The sequence below is a fragment of the Mus pahari genome, chromosome 14 (assembly GCF_900095145.1).
Source record: "Mus pahari chromosome 14, PAHARI_EIJ_v1.1, whole genome shotgun sequence".
NCBI lineage: Eukaryota > Metazoa > Chordata > Mammalia > Rodentia > Muridae > Mus > Mus pahari.
In genome coordinates, this window is record NC_034603.1 from 5,097,531 (window position 1) to 5,108,303 (window position 10,773).

The 10,773-nt window shown below is 44.1% G+C and overlaps 1 protein-coding gene across 7 annotated transcripts in view; it reads right to left on the reverse strand.

The window, feature by feature from the left end:
* Tenm2 (teneurin transmembrane protein 2) overlaps positions 1-10,773 on the reverse strand; it is a 1,236,531-nt gene that overhangs the window by 304,209 nt on the left and 921,549 nt on the right. The window lies entirely within an intron of this gene.

Below are 10,773 nucleotides of genomic sequence, written 5' to 3' on the forward strand. Positions count from 1 at the left end.
ATACTGACTGCAGCTGCTCATGTATCCACCTATCTACCTGGTGGCCATATTCTCAGCTAGGTGTACAAGATAGAAAAAATAATGCTACACAGAGCAGAATACAGAGTGAAGACAGGGTTTGTTGGAAGTTAAGGGGGAAAAAATCTAAAGAATTATTGTATAGTTACTGTGAGTGCCTGTTGCTTACCAGTTGCAGAACTCTGAACACACTATCTTATTTATTCTCACGTTTACTCATGTACCAAAGCAGTGATGACCCACCAGGATTTCTGTACTTGTGAGAAAGGATGAAGATATTGAACACGCTACCCACATATGCACTCCTGTGTAGAGAACATTTTGGTTCTTTTGAGGATGAACGGTGTTGGGAAGACAAATTGTAGCTCCAAATGAACCCCAATTTAGCATTTAGAGCTTCGATTCTCTCCCTGTGGGTTGTGACCTCTTTGGGAATCTCATATCAGATATTTATATTACAATTCATAACAGTAGCAAATTACAATTAGGAGGTAGCAACAATAATGTTATGGTTGGGGGTCACCACAACATGTGGAAGTGTGTTAAAGGAACCGCAGCCTTAGGAATTGAGTAGCCCAAATTTCAGCTCTGTTGATCAGTGATCTCAGGTCACTTCAATGTGAACATTATGAAAACTCAATCACTGCTGTGATGGTCTAGGCTTCTGAAGTAAAGCGGCTGTGTCTCGTCTTCCAAGAGAAGGTTAGAAGTGCTCTCAGCTGTTTCTCTAGCATGCCACCAACAGTAGTTATCACCTAAATGCAGCAATGACCTTTGCTTCCACCGCCATTGTGTTTCTGAACTCCCATTCTGCTGTTTTGTTGACTCTCTGACTCAGGCACCTGGGGTTGTGGCAAATGCTTTTCTAATATGGTGAGTGATGACTGGCCCCCAAGTCACCTTCTGCATTCACCGGCTTTCAGCCCAGACATTCTGGGATCTGCTGCCTGGAAAGGTTTTCCATTTGGTAAGTTTCAAACAATGGCTGTCAACAGGCCTAACTGCTTTCCAAGACTGTTTTCCAAGATACTCAAGTACATGAGAAGCCCTTTCCTAAAGTGATGTGCAGCACCACTCCGTGATGAAGTGGAAAGGAGGAAGCTAGCCTCATGGAAGAACCACGATGTCCAAGTTACAGACAGTTATTGGGTTAGTTTGATGCACATTATTGATGTCTCTCCTAGGACGTGAATGCAAGATTACACAATAATGCAATTTAAATACAAATAACTGCATCAGGTAAGTGCTTATAGAGTAGCAGGCTACTGAGTATGCCCTTAATGAAGACTTGTGCTGACTAGTTACGTGGTGCATGATAAGTTTAAGCTGAAACCCTGGATGGTCTAACCTAGGCTGCACAGCCAGTCCCTGGCTCAAAAACAGGCAGATCACGGCCATCATCATTAATGATGAGAACCAGAAGTCAGTTTTAGGTTCTGAATGACCGTTCACTGTAGGAAAAAAGGAACGGTTGTATTGGGTCTTTATCAAGACCTAAAGACGTTGAGTGGCCTATAGAAGCTAAGCAGATCAGGAATGATGCTTCCTATATGTACAAACATTGGGAGGTGGATACATGCCAGGCCTGCCCCATGACAGCACAGACTGTGCTGCTGCTGTGGTTTGTGCTTTTCATGGGACACTTGTCACTGGTTGATTCTACCACGCATACCAGCCATGCACTTTATCCTAAGTGCTTAGGGGTTGACTTAAGAAAGAGAAGTCAGTCCTCCTCTGAGTCGTGAAATCAGTTCCAGGATACATTTACCGACTGAAGTCTTGGCACATCTGTTCCCTCTTCTGCTGATTTTGGCAAAGTTGCCCAAACACGTGTGGAGGCAAGCAGCAACCCACACTCCAGATAACAAAAAGGAAACTTTTTTTTTTAAGCCTAACTAAACTAAGGGAATAGATGGTTAATGATTGGCTGTTGTTACTGTACTTTGCTTATATAAACAGTTGAGGGAGGCCTTCAGGCTGGGCCTGTTCTTGCACGGAGAGAGGGTATGGAGGTGTGGGAGGGCAGGGACCAATGAAGACAGCCTTGTCTTGCTTTATAGTAGGTACCAATTTTTCTTGGTGATTAAAAAGAATGATAAAGTGCATGCGAGAAAAAATAAAAGTAGGGGCTTGCTGAACTGCTTATAAATCTCTCATTCTGGTGCTGACATGCCCACAGCCAGTCTTTAAGTATTTCATCCGCCACAGACCCTGAGATGATAAATTAACCACGAACTCTCTGCCTTGTACAGACCCACCTCTTCGGAGCATGCTGAATCCTGACAGCTACTTTAAGATGCTAAAAGTAGGATTGGTCTTGGCAGAAACTTTGGAGTCAGATTGGCTCCAGGACACCAATTATTTTGACCCTGGATGGGAGCTAGGGTAACTGGGGTGAAGATCTCCAAGAGCAGCGGCCTATGGTTAGGGCTAAGAAAGGAGAGTGGAGTGTTTCGGAGGACAACCGGGCGGGCTATGGGCCTTGATTCAGCTTGACCATGTGCTAGATGCATAACCACCTTAAAGCTATATTTTCAAGTCTGTATCTTTATCTGTAGAATGGGTATTGTAAGTCTCCCTCTCTTACATGATCATTAAGAAAACTGTATGAGATGCTATTATAAAGAATCTTGGGCTTGTAAGATGGTTCAGCCAGCAACCATGATGATCTGAACTCAAGGTGTAGGATCCACATGGTTGAAGTAGAGAATCAATTCCTAAAAGTTGTCTACTGGCTGACTGACTCTCTCTCTCTCTCTCTCTCTCTCTCTCTCTCTCACACACACACACACACACTATATATATATATATATATAATAAAAAATATATATATATAAAATTATATAATATATATAATTTTTAAATAAAAAAAATATATATATAATAAAAATAAGGAACCTGATAAAATTCTTGCCATTTAACAAGCTACTCATATGTACAATGATAACTATACATGATAGATTCCGTAGTCAGTGATACCAGCGATGGCGATTGGAACCACAGTAACGCAGGGCCCCTGGGAAATATGGTGAGCATCTCCTGGGACACCATGGCCTCACTGCCAGGCTCTTTGAGCTGGCAGATCTTGGAGAGAGGGACCCAGTGAGTGTCTAGAGGTAAAACTCCTAAGCTCGGCCACACTGACTTTAAATGCAGCCTGGGTCACAGGAGACTCAGTGGCATGGCCCCTGGCTTTGATAGAGTCAGTCCCAAGAATGGGGCTCTGACTTCGGACTCAGAACAATTTATTTCCATATCCAGTGAAAATATTGCCATGGATAACAAAATGATAACACTGGCTGGGGTTACCATGAATTAAGTCCCCCCTTGTGTGTTGGCAAACGGGAAACATACACGATCCCACTGTATTCCAGCTCACGCTGTAGGATATGTAACTCATCATCTTCATGACACGAATACAGCAAGGGAAGCTTAGATCAGTTAAGCAGTGCACCCATAGTCACACAGCTTAGCAGGAGTCATGGATGGCATTTGATCTCAGGCTTTCTTCCTCCCCCAGGCTTGTACAGGGGAATGTAAGGCCAGAGCACATTCACAAGGGAAGGGACTCAACCCCAGCCCTGCCTGATGCTGTGCACAGAGAAGTACAGAAGGGATCTAGCTTGACTCAGCATAGTTAAATCTGTGAGACATGGAGAGCACTGCCTTCCCCCAGCTTCTCCACTGCCTCTGCCTGCTACCTCTGCCAGGAGAAATAGGCCAGAAAAACCAAGCTGCAGCTCACAGTCCTTTTATGCCTTCCCAGAGGCCCTCCTGGTCCTCCCCCTCTGGGCTGCATCCCTGGCCAGAGTGATGAGCAGCAATTAGGTCTACAGAGGCAGGACCAAGGGCAAACTCCGTCATGGCTTGTCCTGCCCTGTTCTGACCTGTGGTACTCCGCCAACACCCTAGGGACAGATGGATGGAGGGATTGTCCAAATCCAGCCTCCTCCTGTGTTTGCCAAGAGATTTCCTGATTTGCCTCTAGATACACGGTAGTTTGGATACTGAGCTTGCCCCCTCCTCCCCTTGCCTTACATCTACTGAATGATTTACCCCCAAAGAATGGACATGCATTTTCTATTCCTGACCCATGTGTGTGGTCCTGCTGGCTTTTCAGGGCAGACAAAACCATCTGCAGTGCTTCATAGCAGAAAGCGAGGGCCACAGCTCTTCTGAAGAAGGAAGGGGGAGAAAGGGATGAGCTTTACTTCATTTTCAGGCTCCCAGCGCTAGCTCTGGTCAGCTCCTTTCAGCGTGAGGGACACACTGTCCTATACAATGGGGTGGTATCCTTGATGGAAGGGCTCTGTCTGCATGAGCAGAGGATCAGCGAAGTCAGGGGCTGTGCTGGTGCATAGGAAATGATGACATAAAATATATGACCACAGAGGCAAAAGGAAAACCGTGGCAAGTGCATTTGTTCTCTGTGTCAACAGATCAACATCATGGAGCAGAAGCATGGGGATTCCTGTCAGGAGACACAATCATCTGTAGGCTTAGAAAGCGAGGCTTCAACAGCTCCCCCATTCCTCACCAGTGAGGAAGGTTGGCTGGAAGGCTAATTCCAATATAAGGACTGAGTGCACATGTTCACTAAGTTCCCGTTATGTGAGATTCTTGCATAGGTCATTTCAGTTACCACAACTGTCTGCAAGTGGGCTCCATCCTCTGTTTTAAGGGTGAGGCAACTGAGGGACAGGTTGTTTCCAATGACATGACATGTCTCTCCCTTTCAATGTGTTATGAACTATGACATATGTGTGCCACTTCTGGGGGGGGGTAGCTTTACATACTGAAAATGTCTTCGTTAAGACACCGCAGAGCATGGCTTTATAATCTCTGGAGTCTCTCCCGTGTCCTGCATCGCACAATGAACTACTCCAGGGAAATGTGTCTGTCTCTTCCATTTCACATGCCCAGCAGGAGGACAGGGTGTCTGATAAAGCTAGTGCTGGATGAAGTGCGGAGCGGCCAGCTGAGTCCCTAGGGAGGTCTATGTGAGGGGCGTCACTGGAGAAGGGTCGGTCGTCTCTGCTCTTCACCATTGGCTCATGGACTCAGTGGCAAGCTTTGCTTTAAATTTTCTCATAGTTGTTACCAGGGCCGTCCTATAACTGAGAGGAAGTAGGAGAGAGGGGAAGGTGACCTTGAACCCCTCTGGCCTTGTTTTGGGGTGTCTGTTCCTTGTTCTTCCTGGCCACCTCTTTGCTCCCAAATATCCTATATGAGCTATAACAACACTGCCCTCTCTGAAATGTCTGTGCTTCTCCATTACATTTACTGAGATGTACAAGGACTCCAGTGTCTAATCTAATTTCAGAACACCACACCCCTTAACGATCGCTTTTATCTCTCCCTCCCTTCTTTTCTCCCTCCCTTTTCCCCCCTCAGGGAGTCTCTGGCAAATTCGAATCACTTTTTGTCTCTATGAATTTGCTCTTACCAGACAGTTCATGACAATGAAGATTCCCTCTGGTTTATAGACCATGATGTCTGATGTCTGTTTGTGGCAGAGCCCCGTTGGAGCCCATCAAAGTTAGATCTCAGATGGGTTCAACTTTTACAGCCGCACAGTTCCTTTCCCTTAAGAGATAAAAACACCCCTCTCCAAAGCAGGTTCCCTGTGATGCTTCGTGGCAGGGCCCCTGATGCTGTTGATAGTCTCCAGATGGAAACTGTCAGGTACAGGCCACTGGAGAGTCGGCTGGATGCAGAGGGTTTAAGAAGCCTGTGATTTGTTGGAGTGGATGGGCACGGGCATGCTAAGAGGAGAGGACCACTGCTGCCTAGCCCAAAGCCAGCAGGGTACAGGCAGGGGCTTGTGGAAGACAGGGGAAGGAGAAAATTGACTTGGGTGCCCAGTCAACAGCTATCATGTGTTACAGATTTAATAGGAAATACTTATAGTGCCGGGGTCAACCTGCCAATATATATAGGTCAAGTTCTCACATAGACGTCTGTCACAGCTGCCCAATCATTTTATTACATTCCATATTCAGTCTTCACTTGGTCCAATTCATGAAAAAGCATTCCTTAAGATAAAGTCAGCACTAGGGGTTACTGGGTTTCACACACGCAGGCACACATGCACAGAGAGAGAGAAAAACAGTAGAAATACTTGAGAAGAACCTTTCTAAAGATGCTATTTCATTGCTGTAGTTCCATCCGAGCAGAGTCTATGTGAGCATTTCCATAAATCTACATTACCCTAGGTATTTGGGGCTCCTCTGGGAAAGAAAAGTCTATCAGTAGAAAGTAATGATTTTGGGTTTTTCAATTGCCCTAAGGATCTTGACAATACTATTAAGACCCATGAGCTCCCTGTCGAGAAGTTTAGGAGCAAAATTATTAATACGCCCAAACGTTGTGTTGATTGTTGCACTGCAGCAGAAAATGCTCTCTCCGCTATTTGGCCTGCATCGTCACTCTCCTAAGCAGAGAATTGCATTGGAAATGTAAACTCCTCTCATCCCAGCTCAGCCAATAGCTTTTCAAGGTCTTATTGGAAAATAAGCTGGGGACAATTTGGATATTTCCAAACCTATGTAACAGAATGCTTTCCAAGGACCAAACTATTTTTTAAGGTGTGTGTGTGTGTGTGTACCCTTACAGTATGGAATTATTTTCCATGAATATGTTTAGATGTTGGGTTACGCTTTTCTTTGGGTGCATTTCACTCCTTCCTCTCCCCTCACTCCTTCCCTTCACCCCCTTTCTCCCTCCCTTTCTCCCTCTCTTCCTCCGTCTCTCCCTTTCTTCTTTCCTCACTCATCACACTTAACCCCTGAATATAGACAAACAAACCAAATAAAGATAAAATACTATTGTGATTCCTACTGGGGCCTCTGATAAACTCTGATAATGGGACAGGCTCTGATCTGTACCATTCCTGAACCACAAGAATGATGGGAAGCAACCCAGTTAAATGGCAAGGATGGGGATAAAGGATCCTGGAGCATTTCCACTTCAAAGCTCAGCGGAATTCTTTACTATCTGGGTGACCTTTCCCCAAATCTCTCCTGGTACATGCCATATAAGGTAAGAGAATGAAAGTTTCTCCATACTATATAAACAGAAGTCAGCCGAGTGTCAGACCACGGGCTGCATCTCTTTTCTTGTCAAGGGATAGCTGATGTAATGGGGACATATAGGAGCAGTTCTGGAGACATTTTCAAAATCTTTTCTACCTTCAGAAACACACACACACACACACACACACACACACACACACACACACACACACACACACACCCGAGAAGGGCAAGTGCTTCCTGAATCGTCACTCATTGCCCAGGATCCCCAGCTCAAGCACTGCCAGAGAGCCTTTTGAATTGTAGCCATGATTGCTTATCGGTTTCTTTCAAAGCCGGCTTGGAGATGTTTTCATCTTCCAATTAAAGTGGCTCAGAGCACCTCCAGGGTCACCGCCTTTCTCCTTGTGGACCATGAGCAGAAGCACCCAGCTGCTAAGCAGTAAAAGGTAAGAAAGCCTACCCCAACCCCAGTGCCCATGGTTCCACAGATGGAACCATGTTAAAAAACAATTCTCATTCATCGAGAAAATGATCAACACACACACAAGCCCACAACAGAAGGGAAGAACATCTTTACCAGCTACACTTTGGACAACAGACTAATATCCAACATATAGTGAAAATTTGGCAAATATGTATGCAAGTATGAAAATTTGGCAAAAATTGACTATATACACACACATATACACACATATATATGTATATATGATACACATATATACATGTATGTCATATACATCATATACACATACACACATATACATATGTATATATGACTACTACTCATCTCTAAAGAAAAACTAAGTTAAAAGTTTGCAAGAAAATGGATGGGCTTAGAAGCACAATATTGTACAGGGTCATGTAATTTCAGAAAGAAATAAACTGCATGTTCTCTCTCATATGTGTAATCACACCAATAATACATGTATCTATACAAATGAATACATTTGGTGCAGTATAGTATGAAGAAAAGCTAAGTTTCCGTGCACAAGTCAGGGCTGATCCAGGGAATAACATGACTGATGAAAGAGCATAGAAAGCTAATTATTGTCTCAATTTCTGACATGGATTTTTTTTATTCTGTTGGTGGATAAATAAAATATATTCAATACTAAAACTTTAAAATTTAATATGAAGCCTTAATGTTTCTATTTCAAATGCCTCTTCTAACTCTATAGAAGTTTGCTGAGCTGTGTAAATTTATGAATTTGGTGTGTGCTTTTATATTTATTTACACTTTTTTAAAAGGTACCTCAGAAGATCTTGATGGCAACCAATCCCACCGATCACCCTGGCTTTGCCTGGAGTCCTGAGGCCTCAGGGGCTTCTGTGTGACTCTGTTTCACCTCTGTCTCTCCTCACCCATCAAAGGGCCTATTGTCAAGAGGCTTTAACAGTAGGAAACTCCTAGGGAACTCCCACATTTATTTCCTTCTGCCTAAATGATCTTTCTTCGCACAGTGAATAAGGGTTGGTGGTGGCGCAGAACCTGTGATTCAAAGATCACTATTTTGATGGCTTTAAAAAAAGTTTGCCCAATATCTCTAGCCCAAGTAACACTCGCTACTAAGAACACATTCTTTTACGTTTGACAAACAAATTGCAGTGAGTGGCTCTGGGTCTAAAAGAATATTCAAATGATCAGTGTATTTGTTTGTTTGTTTGTCTCACATTTTCAGCTCACATGATATTAGGTCATCAGAAAGCAAGTGATCTTACAGCAGCCTCGCCCCTCTCAGTAGTGGCCATGTTGCTAAGAAAATGAGTAAGAGGAAGTTGTAGGTTTCCTTCAGTGTTGCTGGCTCCCATTCAGCTTCAGTCCCCCTCTGGCTTCACAAGCCCATGGTAAAGCCCAGATGTGTAACCTTCTTTGGCTTATTTCAGAGCCACACAGGTTGCTCCATCATTGGAATCCACTGCTGAGTGGCTCGCCGATGGACTGAGCTGTTCATCACATTTAGATGGCCTAAGTCATGAATTAGCAATTTGTTTCTCAGGGCTTCTTGCATTACTGCAACAGCCTAGTATTTATCACCTCAAATGGGATCATTCTTAACTCCATAATGTGGAGAGGGGTCATCCTTCACATGAAGTAATCAGATTTGGTGGAGAAAAATAATTGCCGTTTCTTACACTGCCTATCGGATACTTTAACAGTGTGATCTGAGAAGGGGTTTCCTGATCACATGATATTTGATTGGGGCCTGAAGGATAAAAAGAATCATTCTACCATTTGGAGAACAATGTGTAGTCAGAGGAAACCAACTGAAGAGAGTCATTTTAAACCCTAGAGTGCACTGAGGTTGAACCGAATACTAGCCCCGGTTGGTCTCCTTCTCTTAGTTTCAAGACTTTTCGGGAGAAAACACTGAAGGAAATCATCAAGACCCTAGATCCTAATGGCCTCTGCCTCGGGCCCTTGGTTGGCACTTGCAGAAAGAAGCCTTAGCCTTGGGATCCAGATAATTGAGTAGTTCTGCCTTACTCTGCACATCTGAGCTCAGGTGTCCCGTTGGAAGACACTCTCTGAAGCCCTCTTGTCCCCCTAACTTTGTTTCTTATGTCTCTGATGTATGTTAGCATCCATTAAAAGTATCTTTCTGCACCAGAATGTAAACAACATGAGCGCAAAGCGACTATCCGACTCTGTCTGGAATCCATAGACCTGGGCTCTCCCGTAGGCATAATAGATGATTGCTGGATCAATTAGCTAGGTGCTATGTATGCACTGACAAGGTCAGGGAGAGCAAAAGAATCAAAAAGTCATCTAAATTCCAACAGAAAAGATAATATTTCCAAGAGGCTGCATTGTGGTATCATTTGCCCCAAACCTCAAAAGCTTGCACTCTCTCAAAGTTCAGGAAGGAAATCTATGTGGGTGTCTCTGCCAATACACAACTATCTCACGCAAACTGTAGCAATTTTTTCCCTTCTTGCAGTAACCCAAACATGACAACAAGGGCCTTACGAGCAGAAATCCCCACGGAGGGAAGGAGGGCAGAGGCTTCCCGTACACCCAAGTGGGAATGACACATTTCACTGCCAAACTGACTAACAGGATCTCCTGTGGCCCTTTCTGCCAGCAGAAAGTGTTATTTCTCCCTCTCAAATCCACTGCCTTAAAACGGCTTTGCTGAAGGCTGGCTTCAGATGCACTGAATCAGGGTAGATCTGGATTCATCTGTGTAGCTGGTGATTTGCAAAGCAACGGAACTGGCTAAGAAGAAAGAAAGCATAGCAAAGTGTTTTCATCGCAAAAGCAGCCTGAGTAGAACACTATCTCCAGGAAGCCTGCTCAGGTTGTAACAGAGGACCCCCAAAGGTGCCCTCCCCGTGACTGCACATGTAAGGAATTCTGTGGCTGCCCTGTTTCATGTATAACACCGTTGGCACAGGATCTATTGTTGTTCCCATTTAGCTTGTTAACTCTTTCTAAGCCTTCCCAACTTAAACATAGAATAGTGAGATTTTTATCCCATGGGCTTCTCTCTCTAAAGAGCCTAGCAAAATATATAAGTAGTCCCTTGATAAACTCTTTTGCATCCAGTGACGGAGACCCAAAGAAAGGATAGCTCTCTCTCTCTCTCTCCACGATTCCCATTGCCTTCTTTTATTATTATTATTATTATTTTATTATTATTTTCTTTATTTATATTTCAAATGCTATCCCGAAAGTTCCCTATACCCCCCCGCCCCTGCTCCCCCTACCCACCCACTC